This window comes from Camelus dromedarius, chromosome 21 (assembly GCF_036321535.1).
Source record: "Camelus dromedarius isolate mCamDro1 chromosome 21, mCamDro1.pat, whole genome shotgun sequence".
Classification (NCBI taxonomy): Eukaryota; Metazoa; Chordata; class Mammalia; order Artiodactyla; family Camelidae; genus Camelus; species Camelus dromedarius.
Window position 1 is genome coordinate 36,393,046 of NC_087456.1, and position 24,151 is coordinate 36,417,196.

At 52.0% G+C, this 24,151-nt stretch overlaps 1 long non-coding RNA gene across 2 annotated transcripts in view; it reads right to left on the bottom strand.

The window, feature by feature from the left end:
• Positions 1 to 24,151, bottom strand: part of LOC116148623 (uncharacterized) — an 82,899-nt gene that overhangs the window by 56,677 nt on the left and 2,071 nt on the right. For both annotated transcript variants that reach the window (XR_010377192.1, XR_010377191.1), the window contains exon 2: positions 9,930 to 10,119. This is a non-coding gene — a long non-coding RNA (uncharacterized LOC116148623). The remainder of the gene's footprint in view (positions 1 to 9,929; positions 10,120 to 24,151) is intronic.

The window sequence follows — 24,151 nt, forward strand, 5'->3', positions numbered from 1 at the left end:
GCTCTGTCCTCCTCGAGTTCCCTGACGCTCAGGAAGGCGAGGGCCGTGTGTCTGGCCCATTCCCCACTATATAGACACAGAATATCCTCGGAAAGCGTGGTTTCCCCTTGCTTTGCTGGAATGTTCTGCCGTCTACTTCTCAACAGCTAATGATGCTATGACCAGAGAGCTTTCTGCAAAAGAAATGCTGTTGAAACTGGCTTGAGAACTAGAGCAACTCAGTATGCTGTTGGTCACAGGCACTTTATCTCCAACTTCTGTGCACCCTTCAAAACTCAGTTCCGACATCACCACTTCCAGGACGTCCTCTGAGTTGTCACCAACTCCTTCAGGCTTCGCCTAAGGACCCTCTGTTGGGCCCCCAGGGCACCCGTGTACACCTGTATCTTAGCACCGACCATACCGTGCTTATGAAATTCTCAGTAAGTATTTCTTGAATTCAGGGGAATTGGATACAAGAGGCAGGTGACGGATGTGTGACCTTTGCCTGAACCCATTCCTCCAGCGCTTCAGCTGATTTACGGCTGGCTTTTTTCGAAAGCAGTATGGTTGCCTCAAATCAAGACAAGCATTACATAGTGTCCCCACAGTTACCTGCCGACCGGGGTGCTTCACATGCGCGCGCGTGTGCGCGCGCACACACACACACACACACACACACGTGGCTTCTCCAGGCATCTCAGTGAGATGGTTCCTAAGGTAAACAGCGCTAACATGCCAGGAGCCTCACACACATTCACTCACTTAACCCCCCAGAACACCACCGCCCTTGAGGAAGCAGAACCCTGACAATCATTCCCATTTTGCACATAAAGGAAACCGAGGCACAGAGAGGTCAGTAGCACAACCCGGGTCACACAGCCACTCAAGGGCCGAGTCAGGTGGAAACCACAAGGACCTGGCTCGGAGCCCCAGCTCCAAACCACCACCCCCCCCACCGCCTCCCCGCAGCCCCGTCGTGGTGCCTGTGCAGGACTTGTCAGCTCCTGATTTTAGTAAGCTCACCCAGTCACCTGGGGAAAGGGAGGGACACAGTATCATTTTCTGACGCAAGAACAACAAAATGCTATTTTGAGAAACATAAACTCAATTTGAAAGGTGTTATGGAACAAACTGCGTCCCCCCTTGAAATTTGTATATTGAAGCCCAGCCCCCAACGTGACTGCATTTCCAGATGGGGCCTGAACGAGGTGACCAAGGGTAAATGAGGACGTGGGGGTGGGGCCCTGATCTGCTGGGACCGTGGCCTCGTGAGAAGAGGAGGAGACTCCAGAGACGTGTGTCTCTCTCTCTGCTCACTCAGAGGCCGGAACCAGAGGACGGCCGTCCAGAAGCCAGGAAGGGAGTCCTCACCAGAAGCCAACCCTGCCAGCCCTCTGACCCTGGACTTCCAGCTCCAGAACCGCGGGAGGATAAAGGTCTGCGGTTTTAGTCGCCCCGTCTGCAGTGTCTCCCGGTGGCAGCCCCGGTAGACTAATAAAAAGTCAGTGTGCAAGTCAGCCTCGTATTTGCAACCGTCACAAGGACAAGCTGAGGACTGAGTAACACACAGCGAGGAAGTTAGAAGCAGCAGGAGCTGGCAGGGCCAGATCCTCCTGTCAGGGAGCCTCCGTTCTGGGTACATCAACGTCTCGTCAGCAACGACAGGTGTCCGCCAAGCACCTGCCGTCTCTGCCCCCAAGGCGCCTATGGCCCAGCCAGGAAGCCCGGCGTGGAAACGTGCGAGACGGCGAGAAAACAGACGTGTAAAGCGTGGCGCGGACTCAAGTGCCACGAGGGCCTGGAGGGGGACGGCTCACGCCGGCGACAGTGTGCGGAGGGCTTAGGGTTCGTGTGCCTCGTAGAGGAAGAACAGGCAGCAAACACACAGCCGTCGGGAGTGAGAGGTTTGCACCAGGGCGATGGTGCCGGCAGAGGCCAAGGGGCCTAAAAGTGACGGGCATATTCGACCCCCGACAGCTGAGGCTGGTTCCTCAGAATGTGGGGATGAGTAGGGGCGCCCAGGCGTGGGGACACACAGATGCAGGGCGCCCAGGTGTGGGGACACACAGATGCAGGGCGCACAGGCGTGGGGACACACAGGTGCAGGGGCGCCCAGGCGTGGGGACACAGAGATGCAGGGCGCACAGGCGTGGGGACACACAGGTGCAGGGCGCCCAGGTGTGGGGACACACAGATGCAGGGGCACCCAGGTGTGGGGACACACAGGTGCAGGGCGCACAGGCGTGGGGACACACAGGTGCAGGGCGCACAGGCGTGGGGACACACAGGTGCAGGGCGCCCAGGCGTGGGGACACACAGGTGCAGGGCGCACAGGCGTGGGGACACACAGGTGCAGGGCGCACAGGCGTGGGGACACACAGGTGCAGGGCGCACAGGCGTGGGGACACACAGGTGCAGGGCGCACAGGCGTGGGGACACAGAGATGCAGGGCGCACAGGCGTGGGGACACACAGGTGCAGGGCGCACAGGCGTGGGGACACACAGGTGCAGGGGCGCCCAGGCGTGGGGACACACAGGTGCAGGGCGCCCAGGCGTGGGGACACACAGGTGCAGGGCGCCCAGGCGTGGGGACACACAGGTGCAGGGCGCCCAGGCGTGGGGACACACAGGTGCAGGGCGCACAGGCGTGGGGACACAGAGATGCAGGGCGCACAGGCGTGGGGACACACAGATGCAGGGCGCACAGGCGTGGGGACACAGAGATGCAGGGTGCACAGGCGTGGGGACACACAGGTGCAGGGCGCACAGGTGTGGGGACACACAGATGCAGGGGCGCCCAGGCGTGGGGACACACAGATGCAGGGGCGCCCAGGTGTGGGGCTAAAGTGGAAAGGAAGTGTGCAATTGTGAAAAACCTCAACACCGGTTTTCAGAGGTTTGAAATTCTTACATTTTACAGTAAAAACAGTTACTTTTATCATCTGTTTTGCTTTTAGATGATCAGGTAAAAAGGAAGTTTCATGGTACTCTTTGCAGATGCTCTCATATTGCCCACGTGGGCCGTTCTAATTCTCCGTAAATGAAGCGCTAAGGGGGACACAACCATCATTGTATTTCCCTCCTCGCACTGGCTTTTCAGAACTCGCGGCAACTTCTCGTGTGTTTTAGAACCCAGATCAGAAGAGTACAGCCTGCAGATTTGATAAAGATAACTTTAGGAAAACTGGCAGAATTACTATAATTTCGGGGCTTCGTACTAACTTCTTTTCCCCAAATTCAGTGCTTCTTGGGTTCCCTCCTTAAAAAAAGTCTGCTGTGGGCATAAAGCAAGCAAACAGGACCACAAACCAGGCCCGCGGTGGCTCTGGCGTTCAGCTCTGGGATGACAGACGGTTGAGCAAGGGCCGGGCTGGCGGCCCCGACCCCGGTCCTTACACACCTGACCCCGGGGGCTCCTTCTCCCTCTGCTCCATTTCAAGGGGAAATTGTTTGTTTGTTTGTTTGCTTTATTGAGGTACAGTCAGTTACAACGTGTCGGTTTCTGGTGTACAGCACAGCGTCCCAGGCATCCATATATATAACATGTATTCCTTTTCATATTCTTTTTCATTACAGGTTACTACAGGACATTGAACATAGTTTCCTGCGCTCTACAGGAGAAATTTGTCTTTTATCTGTTTTATATATAATCATTAATATTTGCAAATCTTGAATTCCTAGTTTATCCCGTCCCACACTCTTTCTCCCTGGAAATTTTTTAAAAATTATTTTCTGTATTGATGTTGTAAAGATGTCTTTCCCACTTCTAAGGCTGTCAGCTACAAAGGAGAGTTTAGCATCCCAGGAAATGCACCTCCAGTGGGAAGTGCCCCCCTCTTCGTGTTACCAGCTGCCTGGTACCCACAGTGCACATGAGCAAAAGCCACGGAAGCCAGCCCTAGGGCCCCTCCCGATGCCGGCTGCTCCGGGGCCAGGGAGGAGCAGGAAGCACCTGAGGTTAAGTCCAGAGCCGGGAGACTCCAGCTCCATCTCCCACTCCTGACTTCATTTATCACACGACTTTCTTCTTCTGAGTAAAGACCTGGGGGTTGGAAAAGGCTCTATTCCCTTAAACAAACTCTTCAGTGTCACCGTGGTGTCCTTACAGATAACAATGACAGAAATGATCGTACCTACAGTGGAGGATTTGCAGGCAACCTTGCAGTAACTCCACATTCCCCCAGGGGTCTGTGGGACAACAGGTTGGTGATGACATCTAAAAAATGGATGGACAGCAAAGACTCCAGGCAGTCCTCCGTAGATCCTGCTTCCCTCTGCAGAGCCTGCCGAGGGACTGATGGCAGGGAGCTTGGGGCTGCGTGTCCTGGTGAGAACTGGAGCGCAGCTACTCCAGGTGGCTGGCTAGAAGCACGGCGGCTCTCAGAAGAGCCTTGGCTGAGCGTGTGTGTCCGTGTTCAACTTGTAAGATATTCTGGAAAATAATTCTGAACCATGAAGCACACCCTCCCTTCCTTTCTCCGTCGTCACAGACACGGCTCCTTCTACCTATCAGCTTCGTTAATCAGCTAAAGTAACCTCCCATGCCTAGCCTACTGGAAGGCGTGGCCCACTGCTAACAGGCCGCTTTGAAAATCAAGCGCTGAAGCAGCGATGCAGGACGTGCGCGCCTGTGTGCTGGGAAAGTCACAGGTGGGATTCCGCAGGGTTCAGCCCTGACGTTCAAACCAATCGCTTCACAAGCAAGGGCAATATTTCGCCATGCTACTGGTAAAGGCACTGATTTTTTTTTTTTTTAATTGTTCCTTTGGTGGCCGAGAAAGCGAGTTTCCAGAGGCGCCCAGTCTGCACGGAGAGCCCCAGTCGGCGCCCGGGCCTCGCCCGCGCCCAGCGGCCCGCACGGAGCCGCCCCGGGGCCGCCCCGCGAGACACCACCTTCTGTGCAAAGTCGCAGAGGTGCGCCATGGGCTGCGCCCTGCCTTCCTGAGTCACAGGCGGGAAAGGCATGAAGGCCGGGGGGAGGGGTTTTGTCGTATGCGAGGGCGGTCACCCAGAAACTCAGCCTCTCAAGGCCCCTCACTTTCCCAGATGACGGGTCGGGCAACTGGAACCTCAACGACGTGATTCTGCATCTGAGAGATGGAAACTCTCATCGCCTTTAGGAAGAACGGCCCTGACACCCTGACCTGCATGCCAAGCAGCCGTGTGTCAACCTCCCTTTAAAGAAAGATTTCTGCTAAACGTTTCCTTTGCTTTTCTTAATTTACATCCATTATTACAAAAGAGAAAAGCAAAAGAGGCAGCTGTCCCTGAAGAAATAAGATACTCAGGTAGGCCAGCAATGCCGTGAACTCCATTTTCAATTCCGTGATTGGGCGGGGGAGCGCGGTGCATCCACGGTGATTTTAAAATGCAAATCTGAGCACAGCTCATCTTCCCCAAATTGAACACGCGTAGCAGAGATCTATCCCTCGTGATCACATGAAAAATTAAATAAAGGGATGGTAGTGAAGTCATATAATAAGTCATATAATGTTACGTGAAAGTTGTGATAAATTAAAGATACTCGTTGTAATCTCTAAAGCAACCACCAACACACACACACACACACACACACACACACACACACACACACACACAATGAGGTACAGGTAAAATCAACAGAAGAGATAAAATGGAATACCTAAAAATACTCAATTTACCCAGAAGAAGGCAGGAAAGGATGAGGAACAGACTGAAGAACCGTTGGGTGGGAGGGTGTAGCCCAGTGGTAGAGCGCGTGCCTAGCGTGCACCAGGTCCAATCCCCCACAACTTTGTTAAAAAATAAATAAAAATAAACCAAATTTCCTTCCCCCACCCCACTGGGACTGAGACAAAACAAAGATGGTAGATATGAATCCAGCCACATCAAAGCTCCATTTAAAGTGATGGAAGGAAATCTGTGGATTGTAAACTGACTATACTTCAATTAAAAAAAAAGTAGAAAAAAAAATTGTGGAGAAGGTATAAACAACACTGACACTGCCCACCATTGCACAGTTTTTATTGGAAACAGACTATGTTCATGTACTTTAATGTGTGTTTGTCTCGGTTTCACACGTGGTAAGTGGTGTTTGGCCCCACCAGCAAAGCCCCTCTTTGGAGACCGATGCACTGGGGCCGCCGCCCTGCAGGTGCCCATGCATTTGCCTGATGGCTGCTGCCTCCACGGGGTGCCGGCCGCTCTGAGATGAGCACCGAACACAGCAAACGGCACATTGTGCTCATAACGCATTTTGTCCCCATACTAACCGCTATCTGGGGTCTGAGACTCTGACTTGCTGTCTAAAAATAGCAAAATTCAATAAAGAAAGGTTAGGACGTTAGTCACACACACATATCTCCTTAAGTCTGACATCAGAAAACGTTGACATGGTGTCTGCACAACCAGAGATTTAACAGAGTTTCTAGGTCTCCTGAACACAATCACACAGCAACATTTTTATGGCAAAGCAGACGGAATTCCTGCAATAAATACTTCCCAGTCCCACACAGGCAGGAGTCTTTAAGAATTTCTGCTTTAATTACAAAGTCGATGAGTTACGGTTGACACTCCCGGACTCCCCCATCCCAGCCTCCAGCACCGGGTGCCACCACTGCATACACAAGTGACTGCCCTTCCAGCTCCTTCCCGTCTGGAAGGGACAGGCGACGTCCAAATTGGATTGTGCAAATGAACGTCCTTAAAGTGCACATTTTTGTAGAGGGGGGCCTTTGGCTAGAAAGGTTCTAGCTGACAAGTTATTTAACCCTGATTAAATAAGAGATCTTTTCTTAATCATTCAGCGATCTCACAATGGATTTCCTTCTAAGGGTTGTGACAAGATGTGGGCCATACTGAGCATCGACCAGAACCACAGGTTTGAAAAGAAACAGGATTTCAGGGTGATGATTTAGCACAAGGGTGCTCTCCCCCACCACACCCCCTCATCTAGCCCTCTGACCCAAGCTACCACCGTCTTGCACCTGGATTCTCGTGATAATCCCCTAGCAGATTCCTATACACTCCCACCTCAGGACCTTTGCACAGGTTCTTGCCCAGATACCCACGGGGCTCACGCCCTCCCCACTTCAAGTTTTTATTTTAATGTCTCCCACTCAGAGGTCTACCCTAAAACTTTCTTAAAATTGCAAACCAGCCCTCCACTCAAGGACCCCAAACCTTCTTACCCTGATCTGTTTTCCTTTCCACACAGTGGTTATCACCTACTGATGGCCGAGAATGCTACTATCTACCCTCTTACATAATTTTGCATAAATGCAGAATTTATTTACATCTGTACCTTGTTTTCTGTGCTCCTTCACTAGATGGTAAGACCCACAAGAACAAAGATTTTCATCTATGTTGCTTCCAGTGCCTAAAATGTGCTCATATTCAATAAATATGCATTGAGTTTCTGAACGAATAAGCAAGAGGGTGTATTTTCACCAGGGCTCAGGCATAAAGAACCCTAAGCACCAGGATGAGTTTAGACTTGATCCTGAGGGCAAGAAAAATGATGGAAAAGGTGGGTTAAAATAACCTCCAACAGGGAAAAGCTCACGACACTGGATTTGGCAACAATTTCTGACTATGACACCAGATGCACAGGCAACAAATAAAAAAATAGGTGAATCAGACAAAAGCAAAACTTAACACCTGTGTATCAAAGGACGCTGTCAACAGAATGAAAAGGCAAACCGTGGAATGGAAGGAAATACTTACAAAACAGACCTCTGACAATGGATTGATACCCAGAATATATAAAGAACTCCTACAACTCATCAGTAATAAGAAAAAACCAATTTAAAAATGGGCAAAGAACTTGAACGGCCATTTCTCCAAAGAAAATACATCAATAGCCAACAAGCACATGAAAAAACGCTCAACACCACTAACCATTAGGGAAATGCAAATCCAAACCCAAATAAGATACCACCGCACACCCATTAGGACGGCTACTATTTAAGAACAAAACAAAGCAGAGAACAGCCAGTGTTGGCACAGATGTGGAGAAACCGGAACCTCTGTGCGCTGCTGGCAGGAACGTAAAACGGCGCAGGCACTGGGAGAACAGCATGGTGTTTCCTCAAAACCTTACACACAGGATGACCTCACCACCCAGAAAGCCCACTCCCGGGCACTGACTCAGAGGAACGGAAAGCAGGGACTCGAGCAGACGTTTGCGCACCACGTTCATAGTGGCCTTATTCACAGCGGCCAAGAGGTACAGACAACCCCGGGTCCGTTAACAGACGCAGGAACAAACCAGCTGTGGTCTGTACGCACCACAGAACGCTGTGCGGCCCTAAAGGGAATGAAATTTGGACACAGTGCTCCACCATGGGTGAACCCTGAAGACATTATTCTAAGCAAATAAGCCATCGCAAAGGACAAACACGGTACCACTGTACTGTGTGAAGTCCCTGGAGTGCTCAGATTCACAGAGACAGGGAGCAGAAGGTGGTTGGGGCTGGGGGAGGGGGAGGGGTTGTTTACTGGCCACAGAGTTTTAGTTGGGAAGATGGAGAAAGTTCTCTGGGGGATGATGGCTGGTCACACGATAGTGTGAACGCATTTAGTGCCGCTGACCCCACACTAAAACACGGTCAGAGCGGGGGAGGGTCTAGCTCAGCGGTGGAGCACGGGCCCAGCATGCACGAGGTCCTGGGTCCCATCCCCAGCACCTCCACTAAAGTTTGAAAAAGGAAAGAAAGACCCAGGTGGGTAGGACAAGAAGCCATCTTAACCCACCATCCCTCAAAACCTGGGTCTGGGATGGGGTCCTCAGAGAGCCCAGGGTTCTATCCGACTCCAGCAGCCACTCCCCCAAAGCCAGCAGAAGGGGTAGGAGCTGGCGGGCTGGCCACGTCCTGACACCACTTCCAGTTTTCTGCACGTGGTCTTGGAAGCTTATGCGCCAGGTCACTTAGGTCTGCACACCCTGGACTGTGAAGTCACCCTTCTCTCCTCAGGGCCTCCTCTCCAGCCTGGCCATGCCGTTGACACCCCCTTACAGTTCTGTGCCTCTTGGAGCCTGGGGTCCCCCCATCAGAGGACCCCAGAGCAGAACCCCACGTCCTCTCACCCAGACTGGGCTCCCTCACCTCCCCGCCGGCCTTGAACCCTTCCTTCCCTCAGTTAGGGATTCGTCGTGGCACCCGGCAAGGGCTCCACTGATGCGCGTGACCTCCCTCTAAAGCTGGAAGCCTGGGTCACACGTGCAGGTGCCTCGGGGGAGCCCCCAAGGTTGGGAAGACACACCGGAGCCCAGCCTCTTCGTGGATGTGGAGGAACTCAGATCCTTCCTGGGTCCCACTGGAAACCGTCAGGACTGCCTGGGGCACCCTTGAGTTCTGTTAGGAAGGTCTGGGGTCCTCCCTGCCCTCCCCCACAGCCAGATGAACGCACTGTGGAGGGGGAGGTCAGCACTGGGGCCTCCTCGCTGGCCTCTCAGAACCCCAACTCCAGCACCCCACCCTACCACTCCGGCAGCTATCCTGGCCCCATCCGGGTAATGGCCACGCTTTCCTCTCCAGCAACATTCTGTTGATACCAAACAGCGCTGTGGCCCAACCAGATTGTAAAAAAAATATTTTTAACCCAAGGGAAAGATTTGTAGTCCCTAAACATGTTTGCTTCCGTCTGCTAGGAACACGGGCAGAGCCAGAGCCCCCACCCCAGCAACGCCGACAGGAGCAAACGCTGCTCCTGGGCTATTCTCCTGTTACTGGATTTCACCCTGAAACGAAGTATTTATTCAGGTTATAAACCCTTAAAAAAAATCCCTACTGGAAATGCTAACAGCTCGTTAACTATGATGAGCGCTTCGCACAGGACGCGTTCCCGCAGAGGGACGGCGCCTGCGTTCACGCGGGAGGGGCTCGGGGCCAGCACCTCACGTCCGGACCCACCCGCTCCCGGCTCCCAGATCGGGCCTGGCAAGCCCACCTGCCCACACGACCCACCTGGACCTGGAGAGGGTGCAACGCCCCTGGGCGACGGCCGACAGGAGGGCCGGCAGCAGGGCCTGTGGTCCCCGCACACTGCTCGCCGCCGAGCGGACTTCTGGAGACGGTTTTCCTGCAGGAAACTACTTAACCAGCGGGGCAGGATTCTCAAAGGAGAAGCACGGTCGGCTGTTCAAAGGATGCCAGTCTAAAAATGAAAAAAACAAAGCAAAAAAAATTTTTTAAGATGCCAGCTTGCGGACATAGGGGAACCTGCTAAAAGCCATAAAAAAGACAAGGCAGTCTTGCAGACCGTGGGTTCACTTCAGTTCCAGAAGTTCAAAGCCACTATTTAAGGGAACTGTTAACTGCTAGCATTCTCCCAGAGGGATCCCCGGTGTGGCTTTCAAGAGCAAGCGCACTGAGGGGCTGGCCGGCCCGCCCCCACGATCACGCAGGGGAGTACGCTAGACCGCGTGCCTCCACGTCGCGTCTGGGAGTCCCCGTTCCAGCAGCGCTGACCTCACCTGGGGGGGCCTGACCCCGACCCTTCCTGAACGTTAGTTACCATGTCTCTGGGGATCTGGCCAACCACAGTCACCTCAGGTTACGACCACAGTCACCCTTAGATTACGACACTCTCACCCTCAGATCATGACCACGATCACCCTCAGAGAGTGATCACGGTCACCCTGGGTTATGACCACAAGCACCTCGGATTATGCTCAGGGGAAAAGCTGATCCCAAAGCCTAGACCTGTGGTGCCACGTGTCCGCTCTACCACAGCTGCCCCTTTCATAGCTACTTGCGGGGAAAGTCATCACTTGAACTTTAACCTTGGGTGCAGACTGCAGAGTTCATCAGACCCCTCAATTCATGGACTGGTCCATACAGCTGCCCGCCTCCCCACCCACCCAGAGCAGCCAGCGAAGGTGCTGAACGTTTACTTGGTTTGTTTGGATACTGGCATATTGCTGTTTGCGTCCAAATACTTCTCTTTTTGTTCAGAACCCCCTTATGCAGTATCTCCTCATGTTACAACCCAGTCCTCGTTCATTTGCTTTTCATTGTCTGCACACTCCAGGTGACATCAGAGCTAGGACCTCTGCGTTCTAATTTTTTATTAAACATGGAAATCATGGGGTTTTCTTCCTAGTCTTCGATGGTCTTTTTTCTTAGCTCCCTGCACCCCCAGCAGGTGATCGCTGCTAACACCACAGGCAGGGCTCCGTCACTCCACGTCTCCAGGTCATTCACTTCCTTAAACTAGTAGATACGTATAGATGTGTGTGAATGTGTGTGTGAGTGTGTGAGTGTGTGTAGGGGTGTGTGAGTGTGTTGTGTGTGTATGTGAGTGTGTTGTGTGTGCATGTAAGTGTGCATGAGTGTGTGAGTGTGTGTGTCTGTGTGAGTGTGTGTGAATGTGTGTGTGTCTGTGTGTGTGTCTGTGAGTGTGTGTGGGTGTGTGAGTGTGTGTGGGTGTGTGTGTGTCTGTGTGTGGGGGGTGACTGTGTGTGTGGTCTGGCTTAATGAAACTGGATTCATTAGTCATATCTTTACTGCTTGCTTTTCTCACTCAGGATTAGTTCATGGTCATCCTTCTAGGTCAGTGGATGCAGCTCTCATGCATTCATTTTCATCACTGCATAATATTCCTTGGTAGGACCGCTCGACTGTTCATTCAGCCATTCCCTTACCAAGGAGCGTGCAGGCTGGGCTCAGTGTTTACCACCACAACAAAGCTGCGTAAGGACCTGTATACATGAACCCACACATGGTGGGGTTTATATTTCTGTAGGAGAAGGTCCTAGGAACCTGTGAGCATTTTTTCACTGATATAACGGTATTAGGTTATATACCACACTTTCTTCCTTACTTTCTTCACCATGCACTATCTCCATAAGATCTACCAATGTTATGATTTGCAGGCCTGATCTGTGGATTATACCTGGTACACAGCACTCCACAGTGAGCCCTGTTTCCCTGCACCTATCACCCTCTAGCTGATTTAACATCGTAGCAGCACAAGGCGTACAATTCTTTTAAAATACCGAGGAACGGTTAAGGTGCTTAAAAATAGAATGCCAAATAGAAAAAAAAAGAATATCAGCTTTTTCAGACTCTCAGCAAATTTGATTCTGGAAAATCGATATGACCCAGGGCCTGGAGAGAAAGTGGAGATGACAAGGGGCAGGGGAGCCTCATGTTTGTTGAGATCTGCTCTGTGCCAGCACTTTAGAAAAGTCTTACTTGGTACTCAACACAAAACTTAGATGTGGCATTTTGTCCACTGACCAGGCGAGGAGACTGAGGGCTCGAGAGGCTGATGAAGTGCGTCCCTCGTGCTGGGTGGTGGCGTGGCGGGGGCCACGGTACGGATGTGGTTTGAAGCCACATGTACCTGCTCCAGTGCCCCAGCCTCCCCTCTCCCCCTGCTGAGATTCAGCCCAGACTAACTTCTCATGTTTCAGAAAAGGACTCACAAGTGCCGTCAGGGTGGTGGAGGGAGGCGCACAGAGCATCACAAGATTTTCAAACGACAGTTTCATCCAAGGAGCCTGAGAACACTGAAAACTAGCATCCTGGCCAACAAAAATGAATAGGTTTGCATTAATGTTCTAAGAAGCTTTGAAAGTCTACCAAATTTATAGAGCTTTTGTGGGAAGACGCCAGTGGTGACAGGAACAACACGATTAGGGGCTGAACTCGGAGTTTTCCTGGGTCAGGCAAGAAGCAGTCCTAAATCGCAAGGAGAGGACATGGAAGGGTGGTGACATGGGACGGAACTGCTGGACACGGAGCACAGGGGAAGCGTAAAGTGAATGTGCGGACGTGAGCAGAATCCTGCTGGGGTCCTAGGACCATCCCAGGGCTCCCGCCCAGCATGGGGCTCCCTCTTCCCAAGCATGTGGGTCTGAGCTGGCCATGTGCTGCGGTCCGCGTGTGTAAGAAACATAGACACCTCGGGTTGCAGTCCACCAGGATGCCCGGCCACGGACACAGGAAAGCCCTGAAGGAGAGGATGAAATGGTCACATGGCAGGCTGGGCAGGAGAGGAGGGCTAAGTGTTCGCATAATTTTCTCTCCCGGGATCCACAGTTGGAACAGAGGTGCTGAGATCACTGAGATTTTTAAGAGAACCGGGACCCAGCACCTGCTGGGCTCAGACCGCTGTGCTGAGACCCAGCCCAGAGATGCACGTGCCCAGACGCACAGGGCACTGCCAGCTCCCTCCACGCCACCAGACAGGCCACCCATCCAGCTCAGGTTCCTAAGGAGGAGGAGTTGGGGGGAGAGACAGGGGAGCCCTAAGGCTGCAGGGGCACAAGAAATGCAAACCCTCTGACAAACAGAGAACCTCCAACTTGAAGAGCTCGCAGCTCCGGGAAAGAGCAGGACAAGCTGTGCGAGGCGGGCGGACGCGAGCTGCTCAGCGAGCTGAACACGGAAGAGGCGGCGACCCTGACGCCCGGGCCTTGAAGGATGGGCAGGACCACCAGCCCTCCTGCCGGCCAGCGTTCGAGCCTGCTGGGGGCGCGCGCTGGCCCAGCAGCCTTGACTCCTCCCGGTCCTGATCACAGACGTCACACGTGTTGAAGGTGGTGCAGGGTTAGGAAAACCAGGCTCAAGGAGGTTAATTAGCTTGCACTCCGAGTCACAAGTCAGTGTCAGGACCGGAAGTGGAACCCAGGTCTTTTCCACTCCAGAAATTCTGGGTTGCCTGCGTTTCTCTACGTTCAGCAGTCTTCTGACTTTCCCACCGAAAAGGGGGGGGGGGGGGCGCAAGGGGAGAGGGCCCAGAGAAAATGGCTTTATAAAGTCTCAGCAGCAGGAGGGTGCCTGGCATGGAGAACAAACTTACGGTTACCAGCGGGTGAAGAGGGTGGGAAGGGCTAAATTGTGAATTCGAACTTTGCACTCGGGGAGTGATGGAAATGTTAGCTCTCCTGATCGCGGTGGTGGTTTCATGGGTGTGTACGTCTATCAAAACTCATCAAATTACACATCTGAAATACGTGTAATTTACTGTGCAGGAATTATACCCCAATAAAGGTATTTTTAAAAAATTGTTTTAAGTTAAGAAAAAAAAAAGGTGCGTGGAGTGTGGACGGCGGCCACCAGGGGGCGGTGGAGAAGAGCGGAGGCAGGACCCCGCTGGGACGGGGAGAGGCCGGCCTGGGGCGGGGGGGGGGGGGGCTCAGGGAGGGCGCTTCTTTCTTGAAGGTCATGATAAGGTTGGTTTTCTTTTTCACATGACCTAAAATGAACCGTTTTGAAGTGAACAGTTCAGTGGCATTCAGCACAGGCACAGCGCTGCGAGCCACGCCCTCCGCCCGGTTCCACATTTTCATCACCCCCGGTAACACCCACGGCGGTCACGCAGCCACCCCGCCCTCCGCCGCGCCCCGTCTGCACGAGCCCCGCAGCGGCCGCAGGCGGCGCGGGCCTCTGGCGTCCGGCCTCTCCCCCTCGGCACGCCGTGCTCGAGCTCATGCTGTAGCTCGAGGCGCCGGCTCCCTCCTTTTCGCAGCCGAGCGGAGATGAACGGTTTCTTTACCCAGCCGCCCGCTGGTGGGCGCCTGGGCGTCTCCGCCTTTTGGCCGCCAGGAACAGAGCAACTGTGGACATGGTGTAGCTCCCAGGAGCCCTGAGCTGATCGGTGCTGGACAAAGACAGGAGAGGGTCACGTTACGCCGGACACCAGAAACTGACCAACACTGCAAGCCGCCTAGACTGAAACTAAAGAAAAAACTAAGTAACTCCCAAATTTAAAGCAAACAAACAAAAAGGGCGAAGGAGGCCAAGTTACCACAAGGTACCGACACCTCGTGCCAGCAAGGAGTCTGGGCGGCGGACAGAGCTGAGCGCGTTTAGGAGCAGGACCCGCAGGCTGTGCTGTGCCGCGCGGCCCACGTGGCGGCGGGAGGCTGCGGCAGGAGGGGGGCAGGGCGCACCCAGGGGTCCGCACGGCTCTGCCTTGGCGGAGAGGTGGTGATGGAGTCGTGCGGGGAGGGACAGCAAGGCCGAGGCTTAGAAGAGGAATTCAGGATCGAGTCTGAGGTACCACTGGCCGCTCAGCCAGACACACAGCAGGCACCCAGAAAGCCCCGTCCAGGGGAACGGCCGAGGCGGGACAGCCAAGGAGGAAACGGCGGGCGGAGTGGAGATGGGGGTGACGCGCTGGAGAGAGCCTCGGGGCGGCGGAGGCAGCTTCTGGACCACCGGCAGTGCCGTCTGCGCTTCCCGGAACGCCACCCCTGGCCTCCAAGCCTGGGCCTCTCAGCAGCTGGCTCAGGTGACATCGCTTTCAGGCAGACGTTTGCTGAGCCCCCACTGAGGAAGGTCCTTCACGGCGCCCGCCGCAGCCGTGACCACGCTGCGTCGCAGGTCTGCCGTCACCGGGAACCCTGCTGGCTGTGAGGTCAGGATGTCCGTTCTCTCTCCGTGCAGCACGCACAGGACAGTGCAAGTGCGGGCAAAGGAGAGAATAAAGGGCTGGAGGGTCTGGGACGCAGACGTTGCGGAGCCGTCAGGGGACGGGGGAGCCGGCAGACAGTAGTTCTGTGGGATCCAAGGCGGGGAAAGGCCAAGGAGGAGGAATAAGCCACGGAAAGTGCGCCGACAAAGCGAAGCAGAACAAGGAGGCAGCTCTGGGCTGGGAGCTGGGAGGCCTGGGGACTTCAGCAACGCCGAGCTCCGCGGGGTCCTGGCGTGGAGCACCGGGGTGGGGCCGGGAGACGCAGGGGCTGCGGACAGGGGAGGGGAGGGGACAGACAGGCTCTGTGGGAAGGTGAAGAGGAGCCAGCAGCGGGCGGAATGAGGAGAAAGGAATGTTTCTCCCTGAAGGCAAGGAACGTGTCGTGTGGCTGTGGAGCGGGAGGGCCCGGCAAGAGACGGGCCGGTTCGCAGCAGAGAGAGACAGAGAGTGAAGAGAACAAGCCTCACCTGGGCCGGGACGCGGAGGAGGGTGGCGGGAGAGGTACCACAGCTCAGCAAGGGCGCCCGGAGGTGGAGAGCCTCCTGCCCGTGACCTCGGGCTGAGATTCGCTTTGACCGGTGGGATGTGCAGACCTGACCACCCACCAGCCCCGCAGAGGCCTCGAGAGGCCCGGCGGGTCCCGTGTCCCTCCTGCCCCCTGCCCTCAGCCCCGAGCACAGAGGCCCAGAGAGCAGAGCCCTCGCCACCAGGGGCCTCAAAGGCGGGCGGTGACTCAGACCTGAACCAGGTCTGCGGTCTGGAGCCAAACCAGCAAGCCCAGGGCCTTGGAAGAGAAAGGAGGCCATGTGAGCACTCGGGCTGCGGCTTGTCTGTCACCACGGTAACAAGCATACTGCGCGGCTGGAAGGAGCGATGCTCTGGGAAGGAGCCAGGGCCACGGCCTTCCCAGCGACGGGGAAACGGAGATGCAGGAGTGGATGACACACGTGTCTGTGGGAGGAAGGGAAACTGAGGACCTTCTCACCTGACGCTCTCACTTGCTCTGCCCAGCTCCATCCTGCAGAGGGTGAGGGGTGGGCAGACAACGCCGTGGGCTGGAGGGGGCAGGGGTGTGCAGGACGAGGGGTCAGGGATCCCTCTCCAGAGGCTTCAGACACAGAGCAGAAGGGAGAGGTGGGAGGAGGACGTCTACAGGTTCAAGACTAGCAGCAGGAGTTTCCAGGTCTCCTTTCTGCCGTGTCAGGGACACATCTCAGAGAGTGCGGCCAACGTCGTGGGGCCCCTGGACTTGGATTTGGGCACCACTGATGACAACCGGGAGGAGGAGCTGGCCAAGAACAGCAGCGCACCCCGACCCTCACTCTCCACACTCTGTGCCTCCTGCCCCGGGCCGCCTGCGTGTGCCTGCCGGGTCCCCAGCCCGCAAGGTTCTCGTGGGACCCGTGTCCCCACATCCCAGCTCTCTCTCTGACCTTCACTGTAAGAGTTCAAGGCTCATCACGGGGCCGCTGAAGCTGCTGCTAAAGCTCCTACAGTAGCAAATGCCCAGACATTCTAGAAACTCCAAAAATAGCTGGCTGCAACAATATTTTAGAAAAAAGAAGAACAAAAACAGAAAGGAAGAAAAAAAGCTTTCTTGTGCTATCTCTTTGGATATCTATCCAGAGGTTGTTTTCAGCGAGGGCAGCTTGACGGCCAAACCCGCAAAGCAGAGCGTCCTCTGCCAGAGGCCCAGCAGGGAGGCGGCTCAGAGCAGGCTCCAGGGCCAGGAGCCTGAGTGTGAAGCCAGCCCTGCCAAGACGGCGTGACTTTCGGCAAACTGCTTGATCGCACTGTGCCTCAGTTTTTTTTCTTATTTGTATGATGGGGACGTAACAGTGCCCACCTCATAGGATTTATGAGAATAAAATAGGTTAACTTATGTAACAGCTCCTTGAAATAACTGGGACAGGATAATCCCCCAAGACATCTTAACTCTGTCACTTAACTGTAACCTTCGACAAGTCACTCAGTTTCTCTGTGCCTCAATTTTCTCACCTGTGTAACATGGGTAATTCTAGAACCCGCTCCATAGGGCTGTTGTGACACATAAATGAGTTAATACATGTAAAATGCTCAGAACAGCGCCGGCACAGAGAAGGCCCCATAAAAGTCACTCCCTTCTTTCTGTCTATGGACAAGCCATGCGCTTATCAAAAGATATCCTTTCATTTTTTTTCCCAGTGATTCTCAGCCATATTGAACCTAACCTCTCGAATATTTTCAGTCCCCCCATACCATCTGAAATGTAACTCATGGGTTAAATAACCTACCTAAATACATAATTGCAGAAACATACAGAATGTTCCAATTGCGTCATAAAGGATTTATAACAAGATAAAATAGATTTCAACATTCGCACGCCTGAGCACCGCACGCCTGACAAGACGCGGTCAGCCAGGCGCTGCCCCACTTGACCCACGCAGTCTTTTAAGGCCACTCCTGGCTCCCCAGGCTCCAGCTGTCCCTGCATTGTTCAGGACCTAGGGAGTGACTCTTACGTTCTCCTTTAGAATATCGGAACTTCTACCACCCGAAACACTCCGGAAGTGTCTGTTGCTGGTTCAGTAACCAGTAAAATGGGGGAAGGTTTGTGTTGTGCAAAATGAGAGACTCGATCAAAAATTATTTCTAGAGTCAACCGGTAAATGGCTCCCCTGTTTACTAAGGAAGGGGGAGGGATCGAGGTAGCTTGTGAATCAAGCAGAAGTTTGACATTTTCCAGGTGAAACAGGGGAAGAGCGATGATGTAGCCACAGGGCTGTGAGTGACAGTGGAACGTGGACGGCTCTCAGCACCACACTGGCACGTGGACACTCAGCACCTCCGGGCTCCCCTCCAGTCCTGTCCCTTCCGTGTCCAGGACACGCTGGCCAAACTCCAGGGGTGAGACACAGATGCAAATTCTGGAACACTTCCAACCCCAAATTCAGGGAACAGGCAGAGAAGCTGGGAACTAGACCCTGCTATTTAGAACCTGCTGTGCTGAGAGGGCCCCCTCCCCCACCCAGGGGCTCTTCTCTGCCTGGGATGCCCCCAGCCACTCGTTCCTCCAGGCAGGCAAGTCCCAGTCGACTCGGAACTCCAGTGGGTGACAACCACAGAGCTGGTTTCTTCCTCGTGTTATAGTGCTGTCACCCAGGGCCTGGCTTCATGGACTGTCTTCATCCCGAAACCTTAGAACAAACTTAGAGGCTTCGCTGCCGCTGCAGGTATAACTCACCTGCTCTGTCGTGGGCTCATTCAACCACCATCTATCGTGTATGGCGCCCCCTAGTGTAAGGCAGCCGCCGTGCCGGGGCTGGGCCAGCGGTGAGACAGCACCCCTCACGCCCAGGGGCCAGCGGGAGTAAACGACACATGCAGGGACCAGGATGGTGCATAAATAAAGGATGATAACAGAGGCAAAACAGAAGTGACTTAAGAAAAGCTGAACCTGTTTTCATGTAGAAGCCCAGAGGTGGCAGCCAAGGCCAGTGCGGCAGCGCGCCTCCAGGAAGTCCTCACGACCTGGCTCCTCCGAACCCCCTGAGGCACGTCTAGGATGTGGCCTTCTCCCCATCCTCACGCTCCAGGATGGCAGCGGGAGGAGCAGGATGAAGGAAGGGACAGAGAAGGGGGAGGAGTGTCTTCAACAGATTTCTGTTGACATCCCACTGGCCAGAGTGAAATCACACACCCACACTTATACGGGAACACAGGGAGGGAAGGGGCAGGTCACTACATAAAAGTAAAATTCACTGGAAAACCGTTTGTCCATAAGACAGTCTCAAACCTTTGCAAATCCCTCCTTTTCTAGCTAAGAAGATTTGAGGAACAAAGCGGTCGCTCAGTTTCAGAGTGGCCAACTTCTAATTAGAAATACTAGCCTTTTCATTTCTCAATCCTTTATTTTGCTTAACAAAGTAAATATATGACTTTTATGTCATATACATTTAATAACGTAATTTTAATGAGATAATGGAACTGAAAACTTACTACTTTCCCAAGAGAGAAAGAAACTGGATAAGGTCCAAGTCCAGTTCCTAAATAAATAGAGCAAATGAATGAACTCAAACAATATACAAGAAATGAGGGGGCTGATTCTGACGGCAGAGTGCATGCACTAAACATGCTAGATATTTGATTGAAAACAACTTTACACCCCACTAATGTCAAGAATGTGATGTCAATGAGCTGTAATGGAACAGAATCTGAAAATAATATATGTTTGTACATGTATAACTGAAACTAACATTGTAAATCAACCACACTTCAACAAAAAATAAGAATTAAAAAAAAAAGAATGTGATTTCAAACATCAAGTGGACTTTTGGATTCCACCTAATTTCTGGGAAAAGGCATTTTAATTATTCGAAGCTTTGACATTATTTCGCCTAATTATTCTAAGCTTTCTCATTTAAGTTCTGCTGCAGCCACGTGTGCGTTTCCCAAGAAAAATGATCAACTTGCAACCCGTTCTTCTCTGCCCCCCGTTCTTGGTGAGCCCTGATTGTGAAACAGTTCATCCACTTGAATCTACCTGCGTCTGAGCGGCACAGTGCAGGTGGGCAGGAGGAAGGCCTGTGGTGCCACCTGATGGGAGCCGGGTCAGCCCAGAGGACCAGGCTCAGGGTCGGAACCGGGGCAAAGTCTGCGCCTGAGGGGCTGTGTGTGTCTAGGGGCAGGGAGGGGCTTCTCTCCATCACTCAGAGGCACTATTTTTGTAGCAGAGCCCTTCTTTGTCCCTTTCTTGGCTTTAAACAGTGACCCTAGTCCCATTTGCATGAAGATCCTTCTGTACAAAGGCTTTGTTTATCCACTAAAGGTGCTTTGCATGCTTAACAGCTGTTCTTTGATCGATGAAACCCGAGGCTAGACCAGTGGTAACGAGAGGCTCATCAGATGGTGGTACCAAGAAGCCTTCAACAGAGATGAAACAGAATCCCTGGTAGGCTGGCTTCAGCTGACCAGGGACCATTTTTTTCCCACCAGTGCCCCAAGCCCTAATTCTCTGTCTAGCGAAAACATCAGCCCTTTTGTACATTCATTAAAAACAATGTATTCATTATTATAAAAATGCTTTTAATTTTTTATTACTTAGTTAACAATAAACATGAATCACCAGCAATGAGGTAAGTGCTCTGGAGAAACAGTGTTCTCAGGGTAAAGGCGGTACCCAGGAACTTAGATACTTCTAAATTATTCAATAAAAATCTCAGGTGTTTATAATTATTAATGTTCGCAATCAGAAAGCTGCGTCATGTGCCCCTGGCAAAAAGCTCTCATTCTCCTAGACCCTAAAAGCAGGTACCAGAGGCACAGTCACAGGAGCGCTCACTCCCCAGGTGTCCATCCCTCCCGTCACAGCGTAGGAAGAGCCCTGGTGCAGTAACAGTCGGTTTTAAAGCTAAAAATAAAAAGAGTGACAGTGTTGCAATCCTCCCCAGTGCAGCGAGGGACTAACCAGCCTCCGTTTTGTTTCATGAGATAAACATTATCATCTGACGAACAGAACGACTCCTTGCATTCTAAATAAATCCATCTCGGCTCTAACCCCTGACAACATACCCTGGTGTGCACACAATCCCAGACAGGGTTTGCCGGATTGTTACTGACAGCTGCGGGCCCCAGAGCCGCTGGGGGCCCTTCCGTGCCGTCATCACTATCAGGAGCTCATCCTGTTTTATTTTGTTTGTTTGTTTTGTTGTTGTTTTTGTTTGCGGGGAGGTGATTAGGTTTATTTACTTATTTATTTTAATGTAGGTGCTGGGGATTGAACCCAGGACCTCGTGCATGCTAAGCGTGTGCTCTGCCACCGAGCTGTACCGTCCCCCCTCATCCTGTTTAACTTTTTAATATTTCTGGGTTCTCTGCTCCAGTAGCCAGAGAGCGCCAACCGTAGACCTGGATTACTTCGATCAGGCACCGCTCGCTGTATTTGCAGCCGAGGGAGACGAATGAGTCCTTTCCACTCGGACCGTTTACTCCGAGTTTAGTTCCCTTTATTCACACAGAGTGCTTCACCTCCTGAGCAGGACAAGTCTGGGAGTAACTCAGCAGCAACTCCAAAGTTCCGATTCCCAAAAGCAAGTGACATTACAAGGGAATCATCCGAGGATCCCCTCAAAACAGGAGTCACGGATCCTCTGAACCCACTTTCACAGATGCCCACGTCGTTCTCAGTTAACCACCCAGGTCTGTGGTTAAACCAATTCCGCAGCAAAGGAAAACACGCAGAAACTGTTTTAAAAAAAAACACTGCATATATTTTAAAAAATAAGTATGATCATCTTCAAAGCAACATTAGAAATGTAACATCTAACCACTAAGTGAGAACTGTTTGGTCAGAAGCACAGTGTAAGGCACCTGAACCAGGTTTACGTGGAGGATGGAGAAAGAATGACATCAGCGGGCAGTGTCGCCACAGGCTGGGCCCCCAGGGTCCCAACTTCCTATTCAGGCTCCTGCCGCCATCACCTGCAAGCTGTTGCTCCTGGGCGAAAAACACCCTCCAAGCTGGGGAAACTGGCAGACAACTAACGCTGCTCAGTATTTAACTGCACTGACTCCTTTTCTGTGACAAATATCTATTGAATTTGATTACTAAGTGGGCGTGAAAGGTAGGACTTTCCAGAGCATCGGAGCCATCCAGACACCAACACGACAAATATTTGGCATCACCAAGTGGTCAGACACATAGAAATGAAAGTTCTTGTGTCCTCAAGAGACAAGCAGTAAAACTGACGGAAAGGAATGCTAAAGGCAGCAGGAAACATGAGTATACCGCCTTAAGGAAAGGGAGAGCCGTGCAGACTGAGGGGTCAAGTCTATACATAAAAGTAGCAACAATTAATAAACAGGAGCTAGTAAAATTAACAAAAGACCATTTAATATCAACAATTAACCTATAATTAATATCAATGATTAAAACCGAGATATCCTACTTCACAATCTTTAATATTGGCAGCTCAACTCCTGGTATAGATTAAATAATGACTTTTCTAACTTGGACTTTGCCATACTAAAAACAAAAACTTTAAGAATTAAATTATGCCAAAAGTGCCTTTTCTTCACTGGAAGAGCAACCCCGCCCCTTCAACTGGCCACTCCGCCTCAGCCCCTCAGCCTCTGGGACCCCAAGTCTGCAGACTTTTCTCTTTCACCTAACAGAAGAGCCATCAGTTGTTAGACACGCCACTGTCTTTTGTGCCTCAAAGAAAAAAGAAGTATGGCCAAATCTGAGCCTTATTGAAATGTCAGAGATGAATATAGGAAATATACACATTTCCAGAATCAATGTCATTAATATGGTGTATCTTATACCTTATCTCCTTCTGAGCCCAAAGCTATCACCCTCTTCTGGGCCCTTTCCTAGCTCACCTGGACTCAGCGGACACCATCTAGCCAGCCCCCTGACCCTGCCCCCTCCAATCTGGTCTCTCTGCTCCACTGACAAGTTTTACAAGTCTGATGATATAACGCAAATCTGATCATTCTTGGCTTAAAGATCTAACTCCTTGTGGGGGGGGGGGTCTTCTGAGACCCCCCCAACAATCTGACTTCTGTCGTGTCCCCGCCTCTGCTTCTCCACCTTGTCCATTTTGTCTGGATTCCAAACCCTCACTGAACACCCTCCCCTAGGGACCAGTCCCCCAGTACATGTCCGCAAAGCACTCTGCACTCCGCCACACAGCCCTCTGTATACCTGGAATGACTGGCTTAATTATTAGTTTAATTTTGTGCGTTTCTGACTTGAGCTCTATGTTGACAGGGATTCATTTTAATCAGAACAGATCCTCCAGCATCTGGCACAGAATCTGGTACATGTACGGTGCTTTATGTTTGTTGACTGACCAAAACTCTTGGATGATGGCTACTGCAGTTCTAACAAACATTGCTTGGCAGTAACTAGTTTTGGTGCAAAATGTAACAGGTTTTCTAAGGTAGAGGTTCTCAAAGTGTGGTGCTAGGCACACAGTGAGCATTTAATAAATCTCAGGTGTGATGCTGCTGCTGCTCATGATGACAACCACAAAGGCAACATAAGGTAACAAATAAAACTTCATATCTATTCAACAGGATTCATGTTTTAAACATTCCATGCCTGAGGTCTCTGCAGTTTTCATCCAGACAAGTATCTAGAGTGACCTCTCATAACTATTAACCATTGATTTCAAAATCCCAGGACAGGGAAACAATCCTAGGGCCAGTTTAAAAGGCCAGTGATCACGAACTGATATTCATGGCAAATGCTGTCAGTGCAGTACATTTTCTCCTCAGTTATGAGGATAAAAAGGTATTATACACAAACGTAACAGAACATTTGCTGTGTTTTGAATTCTAAACCATAAAAAACATAAAAGACAAGCTACAGCAAAGAAATTACTTTTCTCATTGGCCAGCTCAAATGATACCTGGTCATGTGTAACCAGACAGGTATTCTCCAGGTAAACGTTCCCTGGATACATACACAGTGTAACCATGTCGCACCAGAGTCCCAGCTGGCCATGGTGTTCCTAGCTGATTACTTGGAATTTGCAATGAATTTTCCCACAGACATTAAATTCTCAGACATGGCCTTAGCAATTTTCATACCAATTGTGCTGTGGCATGCTATGACAGGCTGTGGGGTTAACGGGCGTCATGTGCTATGATACGATGTGACACACTGGATTAAACGGGCTTTACGAGCCCACTTTGGAAGACGGACACATTTTCTAACAAGGTTTCTATGAGGGGACAGGTTCCAGGGCCCAGGAAGCCCGGAGCGATGAGAAGC